This window comes from Sciurus vulgaris, assembly GCF_902686455.1.
Source record: "Sciurus vulgaris genome assembly, chromosome: 9".
Taxonomy (NCBI): Eukaryota; Metazoa; Chordata; class Mammalia; order Rodentia; family Sciuridae; genus Sciurus; species Sciurus vulgaris.
Genome location: NC_136469.1, coordinates 16,686,741 through 16,713,476, shown reverse-complemented (window position 1 = coordinate 16,713,476; position 26,736 = coordinate 16,686,741).

Sequence of the window (26,736 nt, the reverse complement as noted above, 5' to 3'; positions counted from 1 at the left end):
GTGTTGTTTTTCAGTATGAGTCTCTATGTATTTTATTGAAAAGGTCCTAAATGCTTATATATTATACCTTGCTGCATAGCAACAGCATACTCTCTAAAAGTAATCTTAATAATGTAAAACAAGCATAAAACATGACATTATGAAAAGATTTATTTTCAAACCCCTAACATATTTATTATTATTCTTATGATTGAAGTATTGATGCCCAAATACTTCTATTTATTATTAAGAAATTTTAAACTATTTTATGGAGTAGTATCAAGTTGTACTTCATTGTGGGATGATTTGTTTTGCAAATGTGCTTTTAAACCCTATTTGAAAAAATCTAGGAAGTGAACACATAAATCTGAAGCAACAAACATTCTGGTAAAATTTTAAGAATGAATAAACCCTGCTGAGATTTTAGGTGCTTTCTACCATCTGCTCAAACTATGTTTCACACCCTCTCTTTAAATAGATTACTAAATATATCTCCAGAGCTCATCTCCCACAGGCACTAAAGATGAAGGCAAGGCCTTGGCACATAAATAATATTATTTTAACTTTATCCATTTCAATTCACAATTTGACAATTAACTCAGTAAAAATAGTTTTAATATTATCTTTAAGTAAACAGCGAGTCGTATTTACTCATTCATCCATTTCTTTTCACTGTGTGAAGAATCACTTTTTAACTTTTATGTCATGCCTGCTGTGTACCTTCTATTTTCCACACTACACAATAAGACCCAAGTCACAATTCCTTCCAAATTTTATCTGTTAAGAAGAGCGCTGCCATTGGCTGAAAGTTTATGCCCTTCCTTCCAAAGTTCAAGTTGAAGCCCAAATCCCCATTGAGATGGTGGTTGAAGGTGGGCCTTCTGGAGGTGATTAAGGCCTAAGTGTGAGTCATCAGGAGTGGAATTGTGCACTTACAAAGATTCACTGGAAAGAAAATCTCTCCACTCCATAAGGGTCCAGCAAGAAGGTGGCTCCTGCAGACCAGGAAGAGAGCCCTCACAAGAAACAACTAGGTGGCACCTTGATCTGGGACTTCTCAGGCTCTGGAACTGTGATGAATCAATTTCTGTCCTGTAAGCCACTCAGGCTATGGTTGCAGTTATGACACTCTGCACTAAGTCAGACTCCTGGAATATGGAAGATGGAGTTGAATCAAGTTCTGTCTCCATTTGCATCTGCATCTAACAGAAATCATAGGCAGTTTTATCTTGAATGACTAAGGCAGGGTCTCACTCAACCCTGGGTACACTACGAGTATATACAAGGGGACAAGGCATGAAAGTTCAAGATATCAAATTCCTTTATTAGACCTCTGTTGTTTTCTTGTAGCTGCTCTAACAGTTTACCACAAACTTCCTCTCTTAACACAACAGAACTGTACTTTTTCACAGTTCTGGAAGAACAAAGTCTGAAACCAAGATAGCAGAGCTAATCTCTCCCAGATGTTCTAGAGGAAAATCCTTACTTCCATCTTCCAGATTCTGGTGTCTCAGGATTTTCTTGAAAGAACACCTGCAAGTTTGGCATGGTGGTCACACCTGTAATCTCAGTGGCTCAGGAGGCTGAGACAGGAAAATTGCAAGTTCAAAGCCAGTCTCAGAAATTGAGTGAGGCCCTAAGCAACTTAGCAAGGCCTTGTCTCAAAATGAAGAAAAGGGACTGGGGATATGACTCACTGGTTAAGCACTCCTGAATTTAATTTGTAGTACCAGAAAAAAAAAATAATAATAATAACTACATAAATCACAGGACTGCAAAGATCAAATCTCTGCCTGTGTTATAAACCTGAAGTAACTCTCACTTAATAGCTGTGCGTAATTCTTTTCATACATTGTTATATTCTGTTTGTGAATATTTGTTAACATTTTACCTGTATGTTTATGAGACATAATAGTCTGTAGTTTTCCCTTGTTATAATGGCTTAGTCTGATTCTTTTATATTAAAGTAATGTTGGACTTACAGAATGAGTTTGATAGTGAACTCCACTCTTACTTTCTGAAGCAGATCTTAGAGAATGGTTATCATTTTTTCCTTAAAATGTGTGATAGACTTCACCAGTAAAAACATATGAACTTGGTGTTTTCTATCTTTTTTTCTTTGTAAAATAATTAAATATTGATTCAGTTTCATTATTAGCAGTAGTCCTATTCAGATTATCTATTTCTCCTTGAGTGAGTTTTGCTAACTTGTGTTTTTCAAGAATTAGTCAATTAACCCAAATTATCTAATTTTTAGGAAATAGGGTTGTTCATAATATTCCTTTATTATCTTTGTAATATTCATTGAATTGGTAATGATAGCCCTTCTTTCATTTCTGATATTAGTTGTCTGTGTATGATATCTTATTGATTAGCACAGCTAAAGCTTTATACATTTCATTAAACTTTAAGAAAAAAATAGTTTTTGTTTTTTAATTTTCTTTTTTAGAATTTTTCCTATCATTTTGATTTATTTTTCTTCTTTTATTTTATTTTTTATTGGTTCTTGATTACACCTAATGTTGGGATTTGCTTAGGTATTTTCATGTGTACACAGGAAAATTATGTCAGGTTTATTCTACTATAATTCCTATTCCTATCCCACCTCCCTTCCTTTTATCCCCCTTGGTCTAATCTACTGAAATTTCTCTTTTTGACCTCCCCTCCTTTATTTGTTTAATTTTCACATATCAGTGAAAACATTCAACCTTTGTTTTTTGGGGGGATTGACTTATTTCACTTAGAATAATATTCTCCAGATTCATCCATTTACTGGAAAATGTCATAAAGTCATTCTTCCTTATGGCTGAGTAATATTCCATTTTGAGTGTATATATGTTTATATTAAAATAAATATATATACATATATCACAATTATATATATATATATATCACAAATATATATCACAATTGCTTTATCCATCCATCTCTTGATGGGCATCTAGGTTGGTTTCATAGCTTAGCTCTTGTAAATGTGATGTGGCTGTGTCACTGTAGTATCCTTCTATTGATTTCCTTTTTTCAATTACATTGACTTCTTGCCTAATCTTTATTGTATTTCTTCATCTTTCTTTAAATTCATATGCTATTTTTAAAGTGCAGATGTAGATTATTGATTTTATCTTTTTTTCTAATTTATATTATTGAGTAATATAAATAATATAAATTTTAATAATAATATAAATTTAATATAAATATAATATAAATTTTCTTTAAATAACAATTTGTATCAGAAATTTTGAAAAGCATTATGTTTTCATTTTCCTTTACTTCAGCATATTAAAATTTCTCTACATACTCCTTTTGAACCCTGTGTTTTGTAGAAGTTCTGTTTAATCTTATAATACTTGGTAATTTTCCAGCTACCTCTTCCTTCTTGATTTCTAGTTTTATCCAACTACAGCCTGAGAGCATACTTTGTGTGATTTCTATTCTTTTAAATTTGTTCAGGTATATTTTATGACCCAGAATGTGGTCTGTCTTGGAGAATGGCACACATCAGCTTGAGAAAAATATGTCCTCTTTCATTGTTGTATAAAGTTTTTACAAATGTCCTTTAGACCAGTTGATTGATGGTCCTGTTCAGTCCAACTATATCCTTACTGATTTTCTGTCTAGTGAGTCAGTCAGTTATGGATAGACAGATATTGAAGTCTCCAACTATAATTGTGGACTTTCTTATTCTTTTTTGAAGGTCTATCACTTTTTTGACTTGAATATTTTGATATGCTGATGTTACGGGCATGCATGTAATGAATTATTATGTCTTCTTAGAAAGCCAACGCCTTTGCATCATGTAATGCCTATAGGTAAACCTGATAATTTTCCTTATTCTGGAGTCTAATTTTTCTGACCTTATGTAGCTATCACAGCTCTCTTTGTATTAGTGTTAATATGATATATCTTCCTTCGTTCCTTGATTTTTAATCTATTTAAGTTTTTATATTTAGAGTAGATATCTTGTGTAAAACATATAGTTGTGTTTTTTAATCCATTCTTTCAGTCATTTCTTTTACTTGGTATATTTGAATCATTCAAATATACAGTGCTTATTATTATATTTACATTCATATCCCCATATTTATACCTGTTTTCTATCCATTGCATTTCTTTTTTAAAATACCCTCTCCTTTTTCTGCCTTCTTTGTTCTTAACAGATTTTAAGTGTTTCCATTTTCTTTCCTCACTTAGTGGATATTTATACTTTAAAAAAAAAATTACAGCTATTCTTAGTTAGCTCTTAGATAACAACATACAGATTTACAGGTAGTCCTGGTAACTTAAATCAGTTTTCCAAATGTTCCCTTTCTATCCTATGTAACATTACTGTTGTTCGTTCCATTTATCCATGTGCTAAAATTACTTAATGCACTGGTACTATTATTACTTTGAATAAACAGCAAACTACTAGATCTATTAGGAATAAGAAAAAGAAAACATTTTATGTAATATTAATTTGTTCATTCCTGATTCTATTCCTTTCCTTATGTTGATCCAAGTTTCTTGCCTTTATCATTTCCCTTGTCTCTGATGAACATTTAACATTTTAACATTTCCTGCAAGGGTAGTCTATTGGCAATAAAAATTCCTTCAGGTTTTGCCTGTTTTTATTAAGTCTTTATTTTTGTTTTACTTTTGAAGGATAATTTTTCTGGTTGCATTGATCTAATCTTTCTTCCTTCTTATTTTCATTCATTCCTCTTTCCCTCACTTTTTTCCTTCCTTCCATTAATATTTAGAATATTTCATTCTACTCTTATGCATAGATTCTGACAAGATGTTTGATACAATTGTTTTTTTTTTGCTCTTTACATGTAAGGTGTTTTTGAACTCTGGTTTCTTTGAAGATTTTCACTCTTCTGTTGTGGATTTTGCAGTTTGCATAGGATATGCCTGGGTACAGATTTTAGGTATTTATCCAGCTTGGTGTTTCTGAGCAACTTTGATCTATGATTTGGTGTCTGTCATTGATTTTGGAAAAGACCCATTTATTATAACTTCAAGTAAACCTTCTGCTCCTTTCTCTCACTCTTTTGTGTATGGTATTCTCTTTTCTTTTTCTTTTCTTTTTTTTTTTTTTTTTTGTACTGGGGATCGAACTCAGGGCCTTATGCTTGCAAGGCAAGCACTCTACCAGCTGAGCTATCTCCCCAGCCCTTGTCTGGTATTCTCACTACAAATGTTACACCTATGATTGTCCCACAGTTATATACTCAATTATTTTCTCCATTATTTTTTTCTTTGAATTACAATTTAGAAAGTGTCTATTGACATGTCTTTAAGGGCACTAATTCCTTAGAATTAAGTCTAGTTTACGTCTAAAATTATGCCTAGTTTTCCTTATGAACATATCTGGTTTTCTTAGCCTAACCAAGTTATTCTTCATTTTTGTTAGTTTCTTAGATTTTAGTATTTTTCTTTCCATCTGTCCACTTACAATCTGCTCCTAAACATTGTGTACTTTTAGTATTAGAGACCTTAATCATAATTATTTTAATATGGTTAATATTTAATGTTTCAATATGTAAGTGAGCATTATTATTTTAATTCTGAAAATTGAAAATTCTATATCTTATCAGAGTCTAGCTTTGCTGCTTGTTGGTTTCTTCAGGCTGTTTAATCTGTCTTCCTGTTTGCTTTGTTATTTTTTTTTTCCTAAAAGTCACAGGATGTACTAGATAATAGAACCAGAGTAATGTGGCTTTTAATATGGGGTTTAAGGTCAATCAAACTAGAAATTGTGCTGTGCTTAAAGTTTGCTGTAGTTTGAAACACAAGATTTGAGTTTCCTTTAGATTCTTTCTTTCTCCTCTGTTGTCTTTGGGCTTCCCCAAAAATGGCTGCAATAAGAGGAGAGACTTTTATTGGATCTTAACTCTGAGAAATTGGTGTGGAAATTGGTGCGGTTGCTAAAGTTAAACACATAAAAGTGCATGAAAGACATGGAGAATAAGCCCCAAGGCGTGTCCCCTATCTGTGGCTGTTTCCCCACCTGCCTTCCTGTGCACAGGGAGATGTTGGTGGTAAATCTGAACTTTCGTCATTTAGAAGCCCAGGCCTCTTATTGTTTGCTTACAGTGTGAGTCTCCCTAACACTGGACCCTCAGGGTTTTTTAACTCAAGCCATTCCATATTCAGCTTCTACCCACTTGTCAAAATCACCATCTAAGTGTTTCTACCTGGTCCTGGCTCCAGCAGTTGCTGCTGCAAACATGCTGATCCTCAGTTGTGACTCTGTATTAGTCAGACTCTGCAGAATTTTGAGGCAATGGTTCACCTTCTGACACCAATGGTTGGACAGAAAACTAGGAAAAGTCACTAATGTATAGTTTGCCCACCATTTTTCACTAGCTTTGCTATTGTGATAATGAGATCACCACAAGCTCTGTACCTGTGAGGGCTGAAACCAGAAATCTGGACAGTCACTTATATTATAAGTAGCAGAGGGAAATAGATCCGGAGGTTTTCACATGAATGACTGAATAATTTTCAGAATGAATAGAAGCTCTTCCACTCACAATTCATCACCATACCTCTACACATGACTGCCTCTAAATCAAGAAAGACAGAACTGTGATGTATCTTATGTACAGAAATCAAAGTTAGAATATTTGTCCTTAATGATCAAAAAATGAAAAGTGGAAGAGAAGCTAGTGATACCCAGCGAGTATATCACATTATCACATCCCTGGATTTGATGATCTGAAGTCATTGTACAAAAATTTAAAACAAAATAAAAGCCTCCTGTCATCAGGAGGTCAGACGCTGGAAGCTGATGTTGCCACTTGGAACTTTGGGTCCGTAAGCCAACAGGACATCAAGGAAATGTGGGTTATCTACTTACATCAAGTTGATATCTATTTACTTTTTTCAGTATTGAAAATGTTTTGGAATATACCAGACATATTCCTATATAAAAGTAGAATCTTCAAATTTAGTCCCCAGGATTTGCAAACTTTTCCTACAAAGGGCCACAGAGTGAATATATTAGGCTTTGTGAGGCATAGATTTCCTTAGAAATTACTCTAGTTTGAAAAGAAAATGAGAATAACTTTTTTCCAGTAAATCTTGATCTCCAGGAGAAAGTTTGGACTTCTGCTGTCAGATCCTTGAATGATAAAGGTTTAAAAATGTTTTGGTGGACTGTTCTGAAATCTTATTATTTAGATGAGGAGCAAACTAGTTGCTATTAACTTTTCTGTCTCATACTTTCCCTTCCATTTTCTCCTTCCTTTACCTTCCAGCTCCTTATAATTGGCTTTGCTCTGCCTCTCCTGAAAACACATCCACTCCAGTTGTTCAGACGGGTAGCTGAGGTTGCCTCTGCTTAAGCTCCGCTGTGACTTGTGTTCAGTGTGCCTTAGTAGCTAGTGACCCTTCTGGAGTCATTTTCTCATCTGTCAGTCTTCATTTCTTATCAAATGTAAAATATATTCTGCTTTTCAAATATCAACTCAAACATCATTGAAACAGCAACCTTAATGGCTCAAATGTTTCTAAAAAGCAAAACCGAGAGTTAACCTATTATGAGCTCAAGAAAAGGGAAACATACTTGTGGAGGACTTTGATATTTATATACAAACTGTGGGAGGGCAAAGAGATTATGGCTTCTTGGTTGTGTACCTGATAAAATTAATAAACAAGATCCCCGAGCTGGAGTAGCAAGGGCGTATGGTGACAGTGGACACCACCACCATTTAAAGGTACCACAATGCCTTTCTTTTTGATTATTTTATTTGGTATTTGGTAGAGATGTAGGTTTTTAATATAGCTCCTTTCCTCCTTCCCAAACTGGTATCTGTGTTAAGAAGAAAACTTACAAGCCTTCACTGCTGGGAGAAGCTGTCCTTGGATCCCGTGTCTAGTCTCTTCCTCTGCTCTGGGGCTTTGGTAGTGTCTGTGACTGTACATCATACTAAATAGGAGGTTCCCTGCCAGCTACTGCTGGACTGCTCTTGCTGGCACTGCGGGTTTCTTGTGATGCTTCTATTGTATTTATGACAGTCACAGCTTCTATTGTATTTATGACTTAGCTCCATCCCACCTCAGAGACTCCTCTCTAAGGTCACCTTATCCCTTACTGCAGCGAAGGACCTTCACCACAGCAAATCCGTCGCACTTCTTGTGTCTCTCGTGGGAGATGCAGAGAAAAATTCTTCTTCCTATTTTATAACAGCTTCTGGAAATTGTGGTCTTAAGCCCTGGTAACACATTTATGTGTTGGACTTGCCCCAATTGCCATAGAGATACACAGAAAGTCAGTCTCCTCACAGAATCCAAACTAGTAGAAGGGGAAAATATCTATTGTATTAGTTTGCTAGAGCTGTCGTGATAAAATATCCCATACTGAGCAGATTAAATGATAGACACTTAGCTTCTCATGATTCTTGAGGACAAATGTTCAAGACCCATGTGTCAGCAATGTGGCTTTTTTGAGGCTTCTCCCTTTGCCCTGCACAGAGCAGCTCTCTTGCTGCTCTCTCTGCAGACTCTCTTTCTTCTGCCTGTGTGCACACCAATTGTCTCTTTGTAAGTCCAATTTCCTATTCTCATAAGGAGAATTATTTAGGACCTTCTTAGGACCTCATTTTAACTTAGTTACCCCTTTAAAGGAAATATCTCCAAATACTGCCACATTTCAAATATGTGTTTGGGCCTCATCATGTAAATTTAGGAGGAATAAAATTTAACCCATTACATCTGTCTATCTATCTACCTTTCTATCAATTTATCTTTCCATCTATCTATTTGTATCACTTACGTTCTATCCCAATAGCAGGCATTTTTATCTGAAAAGAGACCTAAATTTTCTCTTTGGCTTCCCTCTATTCTTTCCCTTCTCTTACTCTAAGTAGCAACCAATGCTTTTTTTAAACTCTCCCCGTCTTCTTGATTCCTCAGGTCATTCTCTCCCCTATCCAGTTCCCAGAAACATGACATAGAAGGATCTAAAATATTCACTAACAATACTGATGCAATTACTTATTTTTCTTGATAATTAAGCATTATATCTAACGATAGTAACCAATCTTTACATTTAGAAAATATTTTAATAGCAATCTATAAAACATAATAACCGCAGACACAAATTATAAATAAGCAAAAAATATTTTCCAATCCTTTTAATGCTAATTTTAAAACTTCAACAATTACTTGTTTCACAACATTAAAAATTATGACAGACTATGTCAAAACACTGCCACAAATCTCAAAAGGAATTACCTATTTTTTCCCTTGAAGAGGTAAATGTTCATCTCATTCTCCTGGTAAGATTTCTTGCAGTGGTTGGCATTTTTCCCTCACATCTCACTGGTAGCTTTAAACATAGTGTAAAATTTCTCGTACACTGAAAATTTCAACGATTAAGTTTGCTATAAATACTGAATTGCATTCTGTGAGAATATGTACAAGTAAGATTAAAAACAACAAAGGGGATTTTAAAGACATATAGCTATCAGATGCAATTCTACCTCAGAATATTTCATCTTAATTGTTAAGTATCATGCAAATACCTCAAACTCAATTTTCCTAATTAAAAAAACTCTTTCTGTTAAGAATAAAATTAATTCAACTCAAATGATCTCAGATTCACTTAAATAAAAATATTTTTTCTTCAAAGAAAATCATGTTTCAAGTAAAGGTAAATGTTTGCATCTAGACTAACACTAAACCACAAAGGCCTTACCCAAAAAGATAAATGAAGATACACAATGAGAGTAATAACGTTTCAGTGACAATTTCTGTATAAATAATTTTAATATTATTTTACCAAACATTTCTGGGTTTTATATAATACCTTAAATGCAATGCATTAATTTTTTTCAATAAAGTAAAAAATCCTAAAGGAGTTTACTTATCTCTATCCCTCCAGTAAACAGTTGTCTCCATCAGACCATGGGAATAAATTTAATCATGGTTTGACAAAATCACAGAGGTTTCAGAGTCCTAAAGATGACAATGAATGATCTGTGAACAGACGATTAATGCTTTTCACATAGATGATTGATTAATTGGTGGACTGATGGCTTATTGACAGATGATAGAGGACAAGTAGGTATGCACGTAGTTAGAAAGACAGGTTTTAGATAGGCAGATGTTTATATTCAAGTTGACAAGAAGGAGGCACAGAAGCAACATGCTTCTGAGAATGTTTTAGGAAGTGTACCCCTAAACATTTACATAGAAGAAAAGAAATAGGAAGAAACAGTTGAGTGATGGGGACAATTTTCTCCATATGTGGATATTAGAAATGTGATCAGAGGAAATGGGCAGTGTGAATTGGGCTGATAGCAATTAAAAGACCCAATTCTCAAGAACTTAGTTCCACTAAAAATACATTTTCTTCAATAATTATCCTACAAAAATATGAATATACCTATAAAGGAACATTTTCTCCTAGCTCAATCATACTTTTTCCATTGTGCTCTTAAATAGCACTATTTCATGGGTAAATATGATAAATTTAATATTCTCTATGGAATATTTAACATCATTAAGTAGGAAGCAACGTCCCACTTTCCTTCTGGGCTGTTATGCGGATGGTCACTGGGAAGCCGATTCTCTCCAGGCTTCACGAATATTTGCTGCAGTGAAGGTTTTTATTGATGTGGTGTTTTCCCACAAGATAAACTAGAGGTCTCAGGAATCACAGCGATGAGTCTATGTGTGTGTGCTCTGGAAGCTACTGATGAAAAGTGTCTTAGCAAATAGACAAACTTCAGAAGGGTCTAGAGGTCTTACAAATAATCTGATTAAAATGTTGACTTTCGCAATCAGTTGGCATATTTAGAGCCATATCCTGGGATGTTCCCACTTCTGACGACTCATGCTTAGGACCTAATCACCTCTTTGGCTTTCATGTCAAATCCAACATTTCAGGATCCTACTTTTCTCATTTCTCGTCTCACCTTTATGTATTATAATTTCACATGCCTCCCTTGAGGTCCTTTTTCTCCTCTTCCCCTTTAAGCCTACCTTGCTTTCTCTCTTAAAGATGTCATTTTAGGGCTGGGAATATAGCTCAGTTGGTAGAGTGCCTGCCTCGCATGCACAAGGCCCTGGGTTCAATCCCCAGCACCACAAAAAAAAAAAAAAAAAAAAAAAAAAAAAAAAAAGATGTCATTTTATCATATGGTTGCTTATAAGATTCCATGTCTAACAAGTCTGTGTCCATCTCTTGATGGAGCTATTGGAACACAACACCAATACTCTGTAAGTTGGGAATCACAAACCTTCTTGGGCATTTCATCTTCCTATTTTCTCTCCTGCTAGAAATCACAAAGCACTAAAACCAAGTGTGATCTAGAGATCTTTCTTTGCACCCATTCATGAAATGACATTTACCCTTTTCTTTGTATTTATTATTTACTTCAAAACTGAGAGTATAGATTTCTCTTGTTCCCAAAAGCTAACTGATAAATATCAACTTAAAATAGTGTGTGTGTGTGTGTGTGTGTGTTTGTGTGTGTCTATGAAAGAGGGAGAGATAGAGAGAGACAGAAACAGAATGACATCATTCACATGTGTATGGATAAGTGTGTGCTCTGGGGAGAGCCAAGGAGTACCTATGTTAGTTTTTCTTGCATCTATCAATCCTAACACTTGATCCCCAACTCTCGGTCCCCACACACTTCTAAAACTTCAGATCACATTAATAGCATTTTCTTCATCCTTCCTTCTTAATCTCTCCTAATAACCTAGCAATAGACATGTTAAATATTAAAAGGTCGTACTTATATAACGGGGGCAAGATAAAAGAGAGACAAGAGAAATTGTGAGCATAATTGTGAAGTTAAAGTTCATGATTCTATGATTTCTTGAAGTTTACGACTTATATTCTTCATGTAGCAATGCCCAGAATACTGTCTTCTGTCCTTGTCAATCTTGAAATGCCCTAAAAAATAGTTGATATCTGGTAGTAATTAATAAGGAAGACTTTTGGTTGAAGAACAGAGAAGTAATTTAGTCTGTCAAATTATAAGCATCATATTGGTGGCAAATGGGCTTAATGTTGTTGTACATTATTAGGGCAATCACTCATTTCATTGCAGTCTCACAGATCATATTGCTTACTTGATTTGTGAAAGTTTGATTTTAACACAATTTTATTCACATATTTTTGTCTCTGTCTCTCCTCCAATAAATAGTGTTTATGTCTTATTGATTTGCTAAAAGTGGTGCTAGTCCACAACTCTGTACAATAACTAGTGTCCTAAAACCAATATTTTACTTCAGAGACCATTTTATGCATTTATCATTCTGTGCTGCTGTTTTTTGAAATGCCATGACAACATTTGTATAGCATACAGAGACCTAAAGAACCCTGTGTGGTATTTTCACTCTGATTGATTTGGGGTATATAATAGCTCTCCAATGGATAAAAAGCAAGAAAGTAATTTTGCTTTACCAAATAGCTCTCAATGAACATGATCATTGTATTTCCTTATAGGGAAAGAAAGGAGATACAGGGGATTGTTTTCACTGATGTCTATTCACTTAATCCCCTACCAAGTAAGCTTGTAAAAGCAATCAGAGAACTGATTCTGTCCAATCCCAGCAGGTATTTTATTCAAATGCATCAATAAGCACCCAACTAGAAAAAACTTTAAGAAATTAAATGCATAAACATATATATCTGTATGATTTTTGCTCATAAGCACGTGATCATATTTTAGATAATGGAAGCATTGCATATCCAAGTGTGAACATTGTAATTCTCACTCAGCCAAGTACTATAAACATTTTAATATGTCTCATTAATATTTCTGCACAATACAACTTTTACTCTGGAGTTTATTAAAATTCACTAAACCAACATTCTATTGTTAAACATGTATACTCTTTCCAAATTCTCATCAGAACACGGTTTCAGTGAATATAGTTTTTTAAAGAAAGTATAAATAATTTCTAGTAAATGTATAGAAGGGAAATTTCTGCACTTGAGCCTTTTTGTATCTTGACACAATCAGTAATTCTATTATTGATATTGGTTTAATAAATAATTATCTCCCCAAGAAAAAAAGGTAATTTTATTTCTGTATTCATTTTAATTATTTTGATAAAGTGTGAAGCAGAATACTAATGTAGTACAGTTTGTTGCTATGCATTTTCTGTCATCGTGTATTTTGAGTTGCTATAATAGAATTCCTGACTCTAGGTAATGTTTAAATAAATAGGTTTATCTGGCTCACAATACTGATGGTTGGGAAGTCCAAAAAGTATGGCCCCAGTATTTGATGAGGGTTTTGACTGTATTATAGAGTGCTATACAAATAGAAGGAAAAATCGGGTCGTGGGAAAGAAACTGAGGGGAGATTCCCTTCATAACAACCCACCTTGTGGTAACCAAACCCATCCCAGGAGAGCAATGATTAACTTCCATGATCAAAGATTAAATCTCTTCCAAAGGCCCAAACTCTTCTCAAAAGCAACACCTCCCAATTGCTGTGTTGCAGACCAAGCAAGGATCAAGGTGAGTTTTGCTGAAGACAGCCCATATTCCACCACAGTGATTTTTATTTATTTAAATTATGTATCTTCATTTCCTTTTCTGATTTTCAACGGGAACATTCACCGTTTTTATTTAACTTAAAAGCTATTATTCATAGTCTTCTAGATATGTGGCAAATAGCCTCACTTATACATATTTTTCTATTTTATAAATTTATGTTAGATTTTACTTCCCGTTGAGAATGCTAAATGATTTCTATAAACTCTTTCTCATGGTATAGTGTTATTTCCATTCAATTTTGCCAGTTCCTTTCTGCCCATGAACAGGCACATGCACATTCTAATTTATATTTCTGTTCTTCAACTGAGCTTTTGTTTCTCTTATTTAAAAATTTTGCTCTTTAATATGTTTGAAATGCACATTGATATATAATAGATGATAGATGGCAAAATCTGAATAAGTTGCCTACTTTTGGAAATTTATTTTTGTTTTTTTTTTAGAGCCATCTGATAGTTGAAAGTGCTCCTTCATTAATTTCTATTTATCAATATGTTTACTAGAGTTTTTTACTAAATTAATATTTTGATAAAATATTCAATTCCATTGAATTTTATTAGAATAACATTTAAAATTTATAATATTTAAATAATAAGTTTATAATTTGGTAACTTTTATCTTTTTGTTCATGGGGATTTTTAGATGTTATAAAAAATTCTATGTATCTTAGTATAGTATATATACATTTATTGGGTGTTTTTGTTTTCCAAAGTTGACCCATATTTTTACATCCAAAATTGATCTGAAATTTTCATTTCTTCTTTCTTTTCTATTGTTTATATTTAAAGTACAGCCTGATGTTTTTCTATACGTGTACAATGTAATAATTTGTCAAACAAATTAACAGTTCACCTCACATATTACTTTTTTAATGGAAAGAGCTCTTAAACTCTATTCTACATTACTAACTACAGTCTTCGTGCTGTATGTTAGAGTTCCGTATGTATTCCTCCAGTTTAACAAAGGGTGCTTTTGTGCCCTTTTATTTTCATCTCACCATTTCCTTTTCCCACCTCTGATAACTCTAGTTTTACTCTTTTTTTCTGTTTCTGTGGATCCGACATTTTCTAGATTCCAAATAGAAGTGAGATCACCCATTATTTTTCTTCCTGTGTCTAGTTTATTTCCTGTAGCACAATGTCCTCCAGGTACATGAATTCTGTTGCACGTGGCAGGATCTTTTTCTTCCTAAAGCTGAAATAATCTCCCATGATGAAAACACATTTCATGCCACAATTTCTTAATCAACCTATCCATGGTCAAATGCTTCTGACTTTCACATCTGTGATAGGACTTTAATTTCCTTCCTACAAACAACAAAGGGATTTCTGGGTTATATGATACCTGCTTTAATTTTTCCATTCATTTCTGTGGAAAATAATATTTTTCTTTAAGTAACTGGCATCCTTAATTATGGCAGCCATTTTTACATAGTTACCCATCATGTTTTCCTATAACAAGCTTGACTTCATACCATTTTGATAAACACAGGGTAGACTTTAACTTAATATTATCTTAAGAGTTTTGCTTCTCTATAGGTAAATTAGTATAGACTATTGATTCCATGTTGTGTTTTATTTTACAGATTTGATAGCAATTGCAAACAGAGCATGGAAAGCATTTTGAGTTCTTCTCAGCTTTTCTTATATAAATAATAAAAGACCTCTTTCATGAGGTAGTTGGTGTTTAGATTAGCTGATCATTGCCTGTGATTATAGTAAGATAGCTGAACATTCCAACCACTTTTTATTCTTTCCTGCTGTTCTATATATTTTAGAATTTCTCCTTGAGACAATATTGTTGGTTTATACTTTTTTTTATTGTAAACAAATGGGATACATGTTGTTTCTCTGTTTGTACATGGCGTAAAGGCATACCATTTGTGTAATCATAAATTTACATACAGTAATGTTGTTTGATTCATTCTGTTATTTTTTCCCTTCACCCCACCTCTCCCACCCCTCTTTTCCCTCTATACAGTCCTTTCTTCCTCCATTCTTACCACCCTCCTTATCTCTAAACCTAAACCTAACCCTAACCCTAACACTAACCACTCCTACCCCCCCCCATATGTCCTCATCCGCTTATCAGCAAGATCATTCGTCCTTTAGTTTTTTGAGATTGGCTTATCTCACTTAGCATGATATCCTCCAATTTCATCCATTTGCTGCAGATGCCATAATTTTGTCATTCCTCATGGCGGAGTAATATTCCATTGTGTATATATGCCACAGTTTCTTTATCCATTCATCAACTGAAGGGCATCTGGGTTGGTTCCACAATCTGGCCATAGTGAATTGAGCAGTATGAACATTGATGTGGCTGTATCTCTGTAGTATGCTGATTTTAAGTCCTTTGGGTATAGGCCAAGGAGTGGGATAGCTGGGTCAAATGGTGGTTCCATTCCAAGTTTCTAAGGAATCTCCGACTGCTTTCCAGAGTGGTTGCACTAGTTTGCAACCCCACCAGAAATGTATGAGTGTACCTTTTTCCCCACATCCTCGCCAACACCTATTGTTGCTTATGTTCTTGATAATCGCCATTCTAATTGGGGCGAGATGAAATCTTAGGGTAGTTTTGATTTGCATTTATCTTATTACTAGAGATGTTGAACATTTTTTCATATCTGGTGATTGCTTGTACATCTTCTTCTGTGAAGTGTCTATTCATTTCCTTAGCCCATTTCTTGATTGGATTATTTGTATTCTTGGTGTAGAGTTTTTTGAGTTCTTTATAGATTCGGGATATTAGCGCTCTATCTGAAGTATGAGTGGCAAAGATATTCTCCCACTCTGTAGGCTCTTTCTTCACATTACTGATAGTTTCCTTTGCTGAGAGAAAGCTTTTTAGTTTGAATCTATCCCAGTTGTTGATTCTTGCTTTTATTTCTTGGGCTATGGGAGTCCTGTTAAGGAAGTCTGCTCCTAAGACAACAAGTTGAAGGTTTAGACCTACTTTTGCTTCTATAAGATGCAGGGTCTCTGGTCTGATTCCAAGGTCCTTGATCCATTGTGAGTTGAGTTTTGTGCAGAGTGAGAGATAGGGGTTTAATTTCATTCTGTTGCATATGGTTTTCCAGTTTTCCCAGCACCATTTGTCGAAGAGGCTATCATTTCTCCATTGCATATTTTTGGCCCCTTTGTCTAGTATGAGAAAATTGTATTTATTTGGGTTTGTGTCTGTGTCCTCTATTCCGTACCATTGATCTACCTGTCTATTTTGGTAGCAATACCATGCCACTTTTGTTACTATTGCTTTGTAATAGAGTTGAAGATCTGGTATTGCGATACCCCGTGCTTCACTCTCTCTTCTGAGGATTGCTTTAGCTATTCTGGGTTTCTTATTCTTCCAGATGAATTTCATAATTGCTTGCTCTATTTCTGTATGGTACATCATTGGGATTTTAATTGGAATTGCATTGAATTTGTATAGCACTTTAGGTAGTATGGCCATTTTGACAATATTAATTCTTCCTATCCATGAACATGGGAGGTCTTTCCATCTTCTAAGGTTTTCATTAATTTCTTCTTTAGTGATCTATAGTTCTCATTGTAGAGGTCTTTCACCTCTTTGTGAGATTCATTCCCAAGTATTTTACTTTTTTTGATGCTATTGTGAATGGGGTAGTTTTCCTAATTTCTCTTTCTGAAGATTCATCACTTGTGTATAAAAAAGCATTAGATTTATGAGCGTTGATCTTGTACTTTACTAAATTCACTTATGAGTTCTAAGAGTTTTCTGGTGGAATTTCCAGGCTCCTCTAAATATATAATCATGTGATCAGCAAACAGGGATAGTTTGAGTTCTTCTATTCCAATTCGTATCCCTTTAATTTCTTTGGTTTGTCTAATTGCTCTGGCTAGAGTCTCAAGAACAATGTTGAATAGAAGTGGTGAAAGATGGCATCCCTGCCTTGTTCCTGGTTTTAGGGGGAATGCTTTCAGTTTTTCACCATTTAGAATGATATTGGCCATGGCTTAGCGTAGATGGCCTTCACAATGTTAAGGAATGATCCCACTACCCCAATTTTTTCTAGTGTTTTGAACATGAAGGGATGCTGCATTTTATCGAATGCTTTTTCTGCATCTATTGAAATAATCATGTGATTCTTAACTTTTAGTCTGTTGATATGGTGAATGACATTTATTGATTTCCAGATGTTGAACCAACCTTGCATTACTGGGATAAAACCCACATGATCGTGGTGCACTATCTCTTTAATATGTTTTTTATGCTATTTGCTGAAATTTTGTTGAGAATTTTTGAGTCGATGTTCATTAAGGATATTGGTCTGAAATGTTCTTTCCTCAATGTATCTTTGTCTGGTTTAGGTATCAGGGTGATATTGGCTTCATAGAATGATTTTGGGAGGGTTCCCTCCTCTTCTATTTTATGGAATACTTTGAGAAGTATTGGAATGAGCTCTTCTTTAAAGGTTTTGTATAACTCAGCTGAGAACCCATCTGCTCCCGGACTTTTCTTTGTTGGTAGGCTTTTGATGACCTCTTCTATTTCATTGCATGAATTGATTTATTTAAGTTGTGTATGTCCTCCTCATTCAGTTTAGGTAATTCATATGTCTCTACAAACTTGTTGATGTCTTTGAGGTTTTCTGTTTTGTTGGTGTATAGATTTTCAAAATAGCTTCTAATTATGTTTTGTGTTTCACTCTTGTATGTTGTGATATTTCCTTGTTCATTCCGAATTTTAGTAATTTGAGTATTCTCACTCTTTCTCTTTGTTAATGTGGCTAAGGGTTTATCAATTTTGTTTATTTTTTCAAAGAACCAACTATTTATATTGTTAATTTTTCCGATTGTTTCTTCTGTTTCAATTTCGTTGATTTCGGCTCTGATTTTAACTATTTCCTGTCTTCTACTACTTTTGGTGTTGGTCTGCTCTTCTTTTTCTAGGGCTTTGAGCTGTAATGTTAAGTCGTTTATTTGTTGATTTCTACTTCTTTTGTTGAATGTGCCCCATGAAATAAATCTTCCTCTCAGTACTGCTTTCATAGTGTCCCAGAGATTTTGATATGATGTGTCTTTGTTCTCGTTTACTTCTAAGAATTTTTTAATTTCCCTCCTGATGTCTTGTGTTATCCATTCATCATATAATAGTGTATTATTTAATCTCCAAGTATTGGCTTGGGGACTTGTGGCTGGCTCTGTGTAGACAGGCTCTCACTGGGCAGTCTGCCCCGAGAAGCTAGCGTAGACAGGCGCTTCCTGCCAGAGGAGGTTGGGCTGCTTGGGGAAGTCCCTGGCACCCTGTGCTAGTCAATGAAGCAACCTGTGGGTGGGCCGGAGCTGGCAGCGGAGCGGGCTGGAGCTGGCCTGGGTGGGCAGGAGCAGGCCGGAGGTTGCATGTCGGAGGTCTCCCCTGGCTTGGGGACCTGTGGCTGGCACTGCGTCGGGAGGCTCTCACTGGGCGGTCTGCCCCGGGAAGCTAGCCTCACCATGTGATTCTTGACTTTAAGTCTATTGATATGGTGAATTACATTTATTGATTTCCAGATGTTGAACCAACCTTGCATCCCTGGGATGAAACCCACTTGATCATGGTGCACTATCTTTTTAATATGTATTTGTATGCGATTTGCTAAAATTTTGTTGAGAATTTTTGCATTGATATTTATTAAGGATATTGGTCTGAAATTTTCTTTCCTCGATGTGTCTCTGTCTGGTTTAGGTATCAGGGTGATATTGGATTTATAGAATGAGTTTGGAAGGGTTCCTTCCTCTTCTATTTTATGGAATACTTTGGGAAGTATTGGAATAAGCTCTTCTTTAAAGGTTTTGTAGAACTCGGCTGAGAACCCATCAGGTTCCGGACTTTTCTTTGTTGGTAGGCTTTTGATGACATTTCTATTTACTTGAAATTGGTCTATTTAAATTGTGTATGTCCTCCTCGTTCAGTTTAGGCAATTCATATGTCTCTAGAAACCTGTTGATGTCTTCGAAATTTTTTATTTTGTTGGAGTATAGATTTTCAAAATAGCTTCTAATTATGTTTTGTATTTCAATCCTGTCTGTTGTGATATTTCCTTGTTCATTCTAAATTTTAGTGATTTGGGTTTTCTCTCATCTTCTCTTGTTAGTGTGGCTAAAGGTTTATCAATTTTGTTTATTTTTTTCGAAGAACCAACTATTATTTTGTCAATTTTTTGTATTGGTTCGTTTCAATTTCACTGATTTCACCTTGAGTTTAACTATTTCCTGTTTTCTACTACTTTTGGTGCTAGTCTGTTCTTCTTTTTCTAGGGCTTTGAGCTGTAGTGTTAGGTTGTTTATTTGTTGAGTTTTACTTCTTTTGTTAAATGCACTCCATGAAATAAATTTCCCTCTAAGTACCCACTTTCATAGTGGTCCCAGAGATTTTGATATGATGTGTCTTTGTTCTCATTTACCTCTAAGAATTTTTAATTTCCTTCCTATTTATCTTCTGTTATCCATTCATCATATAATAGCATATTGTTTAATCTCCAGGTGTTGGAGTAGAATTCTGTTTTTTACTCTTTCATTTATTTCTAACTTCAATCCATTATGATCTGATAGAATACAAGGTAGTGTCTTTATCTTCTTGTATTTGTTAATATTATCGTGGTGGCATAATATATGGGTCTATTTAGAGAAGGATCCATGTGATGCTGAGAAGAAGTGTATTCGCTCTCGGTTGGACGGTATACTCTATAATGTCTGTTATGTCTAAATTATTGATTGTATTATTGAGTTCTATATTTTCTTTGTTCAATTTTGGAATATCTGTCCAGTGGTGAGAGAGGCATGTTAAAATCACCTACTATTATTGGTTATGGTCTACTTGGTTTCTGAAATTGAGAAGGATTTGTTTGACATACATGGATGAGCCACTGTTTGAGGCATAGATGTTTATGATTGTTATGTCTTGCTGATTTATGCTTCCCTTAAGCAGTATGAAAATGTCCTTCTTTATCCCTTCTGACTAACTTTGGCTTGAAGTCTGCATTATCTGAAAATGAGGATGGATACTCCAGCTGTTTTGCTGAGTCCATGTGCATGGTATGTTTTTTTCCCCATCCTTTCACCTTTAGTCTAAGGGTATCTTTTTCTATGAGGTGAGTCTCTTGCAGGCAACATATTGTTGGATCTTTCTTTTTAATCCATGTCCAGGTTTATGTCTTTTGATTGAGAAGTCAGGGCCATTAACATTCATGGTTATATTGAGATATGATTTGTAGCCCCGCATTTGGTTCATTTTTTTAGAAAAAATTTTATTTATTTATTTGACACGACTTGGTTCCTCCTCGTTTATTTGACAATTCCTTAGGATTAATTCCTCCCTTTGCTTGATTTTCTTCTTTGTTTGTGCCATCTCTTCCTCATGGAATATTTTGCTGAGAATGTTCTGTAATGCTGGCTTTCTTTTGGTAAATTCTTTTAGCTTTTGTTTATCAGAAGGATTTTATTTCATCGTCAAATTTGAAGGTAAGTTTGCTGGGTAAAGATTCTTTGGGTTGACATTCATTTTCCTTCAGGGTTTGAAAAATGTTGTTCCAGGCCTTCTAGCTTTTAGGGTCTGGATTGAAAAATCTGCTGATATTTGTATTGGTTTCCCCCTGAATGTAATTTGGTTCTTTTCTCTCACAGCCTTTAAAATCTCTCTTTATTTTGTAATGTTATGATATTTTCATTATAATGTGCCTTGGTGTGGGTCTGTTGTAGTTTTGTGTATTTGGAGTCCTATAAGCCTCTTGAACTTGATTTTCCATTTCCATTCGTCTCATATTTGGGGAAATTTTTTGATATTATTTCATTGAATAGATTGTTCATTCCTTTGGCTTGTTTCTCTAGGCCTTCCTCAATCCCAATAATTCTTAAATTTGGCCTTTTCGTTATATACCATAGTTCTTGGAGATTCTGTTCAGGATTTCTTACCGTCTTCTCTAATTGTTCAACTTTGTTTCAAGGTTAAATATTTGTCTTACAATGTCTGAGGTTCTGTCTTCCAGGTGTTCTATCCTATTGGTTATGCTTTCTATGGAGTTCTTAATTTGGTTTATTGTTTCCTTCATTTCAAGGAATTCTGTTTGTTTTTTTTTTCAATATCTGTACTCTTTATTGAAATGATCTTTGCTTCCTGTATTTGCTCTTTTAACTGTCGATTGGTGCAATCATTCGTGCCTGCATTTGCTCCTTCATCTCATTGTTTGTTTCCCTGATCATTTATTATGTACATTCTGAACTCCTTTTCTGTCATTTCTTCTGCCATGCTATCATTGGGTTTTATTGATGTAACATCTAGATTTGTTTGGGGCATTTTCTTCCCTTGTTTTCTCATATTGTTCAGGTATCAGTGGACCGCTGAGATATTGCAGATTTCCTCTATTGACTATAATGTCCCTGAAGATTCTAGTATATCCCCTCTTAGCCTTCAGTAGCCTGAAGTTCTTGAGGAAGTTGATAATGCGATGCTTCACAAGGAAGCTGCCTCTCCTAGGAGTGGTGGCCTTTAGGGTGGGGTATATTCCCTGCTAGTGGGCAGAGGTGGCCTCCACTTGTTGACCAGTGTTCATCCAAAGGGGACTAGGCTGTGGTCTGAGGCAAGGCCTGTTTGGGCCCGTGTCTCTGGTTTTACCGTTCTTGTGGAAAACCTCACCCGGCAGGGAAGACTCACCTGGTGGGGAGGGTCTCGCTGGTCTGTTCCTCTCCTCGAAGGTTCCCCTCAATCTACAACTACCACCTGGCCTGGGCGGGCCTTCCTTCTGCAAATGTTCCCAGAGGCCCGGCACTACCGCCTGGGCCTAGGAGTCTTCACCCTTTACAGACAAGTCTCCTTAGCCTGCCTCTCCCTCAGAGAATGTGCCTACAGTCCTGGATCTTCGCTCCGCCCCTAGCCTGTCTCTGTGCGGCTCTTCCACCAAGATAGCCTCCTAGGTCCTGGGACCCTGCTCTGCACCTAATCACCTGGCTATGCTGCCTCTCCTCTGAGCAGCCATCTGGACCCCATACAATCGCTCCAAGTCCCAGCGACACACCGCACGCCTCTCCCTCCGGACAGCTGCCTGGTGTTCCAGTGCTGTCACTAGGAGTCCCAAGCAACTCACTGTGCGCCTCTCCTCCTACCGCGCCAACCGCCTGTAGCCCTGGGCAGTCCCTTGGAGTACAAGTGACCCGCCCCGTTCCTCCTCCTCCTGGCCACCCCCCGGTGTTCAGGAGTGGTCTCTCTGTGTCCATACAACTCACCACTCGCCTCCTCCTCTAGCAACTGCCTGTAGCTCTGATGCAGTCACTTCGAGTCCAAGCTACACGCCGCACTCCTCCTCCTCCTCCTCCTCTGGGCAGGCCCCGGTGTTCAGGAGTGGTTGTTCTGTGTCCAAACAGCTCTCCTCGAAGCCCCTCCTCTGGGCTTCGCCTGGAGCCCCAGTGGTTGCTCCGAGTCCCAGCGCTGCGCTGGAGCGGCCCTCCTCTAACGATTGCGCCCAGTTGTCCGAGTTCACTGCTCCAGCAGGGGAGGGGGTGTCTCGTCGGACAGCTCTACTTCACAAAGTTCCCATGTGTTCCAGGACTACCACCCCATCCGGGACGCCTCCCCAACGGAAGAGACTCACTCGGGGGCTTTGAGTTGGTCCCAAGTCTCTCAATATCTCCTCTTTGAATCTGAGTCCTGGAGCAACATGAAATGCAGCCACCCTCTAGTCTGCCATCTTGAAAACCCTCTGTTGGTTTATATTTGTGTAAAGTGATCTACTCTTTGCAGTATTTACGACAATGAAAATTGCAAGTAAATTCCTTTATAATTAAAAATAGTTATACCCTGCACAGTAGCTTGCGGCAGGTTCTGAAGACAGAACATGCATCCTTGTGTAACACTACTCAGTGTAGGTGGCTATCACAGCAGCTGACTCCATGGGGGCCCAAGTCAGGGTAGGATTATTTTCTTTCCAGTGCTAGATATGATATGTGCATTTTACAGTAACTTCAACGAAACAGATCTTGATTTCTAAAATGAATTCCACAGTTCATATCTTATATTTTTATTAGTGTTCTCACTTTTATTGTTTTTCTTTGTCCTACTACTAATTAGTTTTTCCAGATTATTGAATTTACTACTCAGCATTTCCCATCCTTTTTTATTTAGAATATAAAATTTGATGTTGTTAATATTCTGTATATTTTCAGAGTAGGTCACATGCCATATATTTTGAAACGTGGGTATTATATTATGTTTCCCCAAAATGTCACTTTTATTCTTTGACCTGATAGTTTTTAAAAATGTGGTTTTCTCTTTGCTCAATTTAAATGACCACACATAATTCTCCCCAAAGTGATAAACAGGTTTAGTGTGATCTCAAATAAAAATCAGCTGTTTTATTTTAATAGAAACAAGTTGATTTTATAATGCTTAGTTTCCCAACAGGAACTTTTCTAAGATGGCATCTCAGTTTAGCTCCGTTGAGAAGAGACACAAGCAAAGGTTTAGTTATAAGGGATTTACTGGGGAAGAATTACTTTTAAGGTTAAAAGAGAACAAGCTAGTGGGGCTGGAGACAGCTTTGCAATGCAGTCAATCATCGTGAGGGAGAGAGAAGTTACATTATTAGGGAAGAGGATGTTTGGCTTGCAGCACATTTCCATGAACCCTTTACCAGAATAAGGAGAAGGGCCCTCCAATCAACTCACCACTGGAAGAATTCTACATTTCATAGACAATTGTCCATTGCTATTTCAGATAGCCTTTTGTTGCATATAGGCCAAGGAATGGATGTCCTTAAGAGAATATAATTCCAACTCGCAGAAGGTGACTGCTGTTACCTTTTCAAGACCACCACACTCCGTATCATTTTTGCTCAGACCTATTTGTCTAAGTAGATTATGCAACATCTCAATGGCATCCATATCTTCTGGCCATTTTTACTGAAAAGAAACTAAGAAGAGGGAGGTTTAGCCCAACCAAACAAAGTCCCTCTCACTGCATTGGATCTCTAGGTCACAAGTAGCATTTCTCCTCTTTCTTCCTCCTTCCACTGTTCAAAAGAACTCTCATCCTCAGACATCACTGGTGCACATTAATGACTGCAGCCCAAACATTCCTGAATTTATCTGAACTCTTATTAATTATACCTTTCTCAAAACCAAGGTTGTTGTAACTGTCCCATGTACAACAAGGACAGCGAGTTACCAAAATGGATCACCTGGATATTCACACACATTCCGGTGTTTTCACATTGTGTTAATACAGACATGTCAGTAATTTCTCTTCTTATTGTCTCTTCCCATGGACCCATAGTGACCAAAAGAGAAACTTTTAATAATCCATTGGTAAAAGTGTGTCTTCTTTGGGGAACATGATCGCCAATCTTTCAAGGCTGACATACAGGAAGAAACAGAAGCAAAAAAAAATCTTCTATAGGGCAATATGGAATGATGATAAATAGGGTTTCCTGCTCTTCCCAACTTTTGTTCCTGGATCCATATATTATTCAGATACATCACTACATAGATATGGTTGATGTGGTACATCAGTGCATTCAAAATAGACATTCTGTGTCGAGAATGCTACCTTCAAACATGGACTTTGACTGTTTTTAGAAGACTCTTCTTTATTGAGATTAACTGCTTCTAATGCGTGAGCTGTTCATATCAAATGTGGTATGAACATTTGATGGTCCCACCCACTTTTTGCTAAGAAGTAGATCAGTAGATCACTTGATCATATTCTACATTATATGGATGCTACACTTGGAGATAAGGCAGTCCTTTAGCTTGCAGATAATTTGACTGACTGAGCATTTCTGAAGAGAAAGGCCAGATGCTTATGCGAAGAGGGTATCCATATTTCTGAACATAAACCACAGGACCTTGTCAATATGTAAAAAAGCCAAAACCAGCAACCTGCCATCAAGTGGCCATTAGTCTCCTCATTGTTTAAAGGGAGTTTAGCATTAATGCTTAACAGATGGCCAACCAGTTGGACATTTAAGGGCATTGGTGGCTAGACTAACCCTGATAGTGGAAGTCCATCCTGTATTCCTACATATAATCTCTTTCCTGCCTCTCCTTGGCTCTTCCTTCTTCTGCCCACTCTAAAAGTTCATGAGAGTCAACAGCAAAGACAGACCACTGACAACTGTCTTTCAGTGATGTTCATGCTCTCCTCTTTGGTGGTATTCTTGAGAGAATAGTAATCTATTATATGCAAAGTCTTCATTTTTTTATGCCCACTCCTCTATTTTATTCACGTATTTTTGCGCACACTTTATGTCCTTACCTTAGGGCATTCACTTTTCACACAGTGGATGACCAGATGCATTGCTTGCAACTATTGAATTCCGAAAAATTTCCCTGTTTATTGTCATCTGATGCTGTACTAAAATAGGGTTGAAATACATCTGCCACCTATTTTCATCTTGTACCTACACACTGAGATGAGCAGCCTATAAGCCTCTTTTTACTCCTTCATCTTGGAGCTTGTTGTTTTCCAGTACAGACCAGAGTACAAACAGGGAGAGGGGCATAAATGCAACTGTTGTGGTTAACAGGAGGTTCTGGGATATCTGCTTCAATAGCTCAGTCATGCTCAGTCATGCCCTGTGGTTCTACTGAGGTTCATTCAATCTAATATACATTTCCAAGCTAATAGTGGCAAGATAGTGGCCCTGAAAAAATTTTGATTTTCCAGGTCTTATAGAAATCAACTGATAATGGGCAGTTCTGTATACATTGTCACTTAAAGTACTGTGATCAATACACTCTGCCTCTGCCAGGGCTGTCTCTTAAAATACATATGATTTTCTGGTACAGATGGATGGCCTTGTTCCCAAATTCCAAGAGCTTATATTATGATGCTATAATTCAGATTTTCTATAAGCTCCACAGAATATGTTTCCATACATAGATAACTCAAATACCAGAGAATATGCTGGATTTTTCTATCCAACCAATGGAGCTAAGGCCTTCTAAATATCTCTTACTGGTCTGGACCCCACTCAAAAATAGCTGCCATTCCTATAACCTGTAGTATGGGTCACAATAGGATTATTATGTAACAAATTCAAAGCACAAGAGTATGTTTTTGAGCTGGTAGAAGACATCAAATCACATGTACGATCCATGGGTCCCTTGAAAATGTCCATTCCCAAATCTCCATAGAATTTATTTCACTCTCTCAGGAGCATATTTTTCTCACCAAGCATACTTTTTGCTTAGCCATGATTATGCTTTTTATTATCCAGAATGCTTCCACTGGTCTAAGACATCATTATGATATTCTGT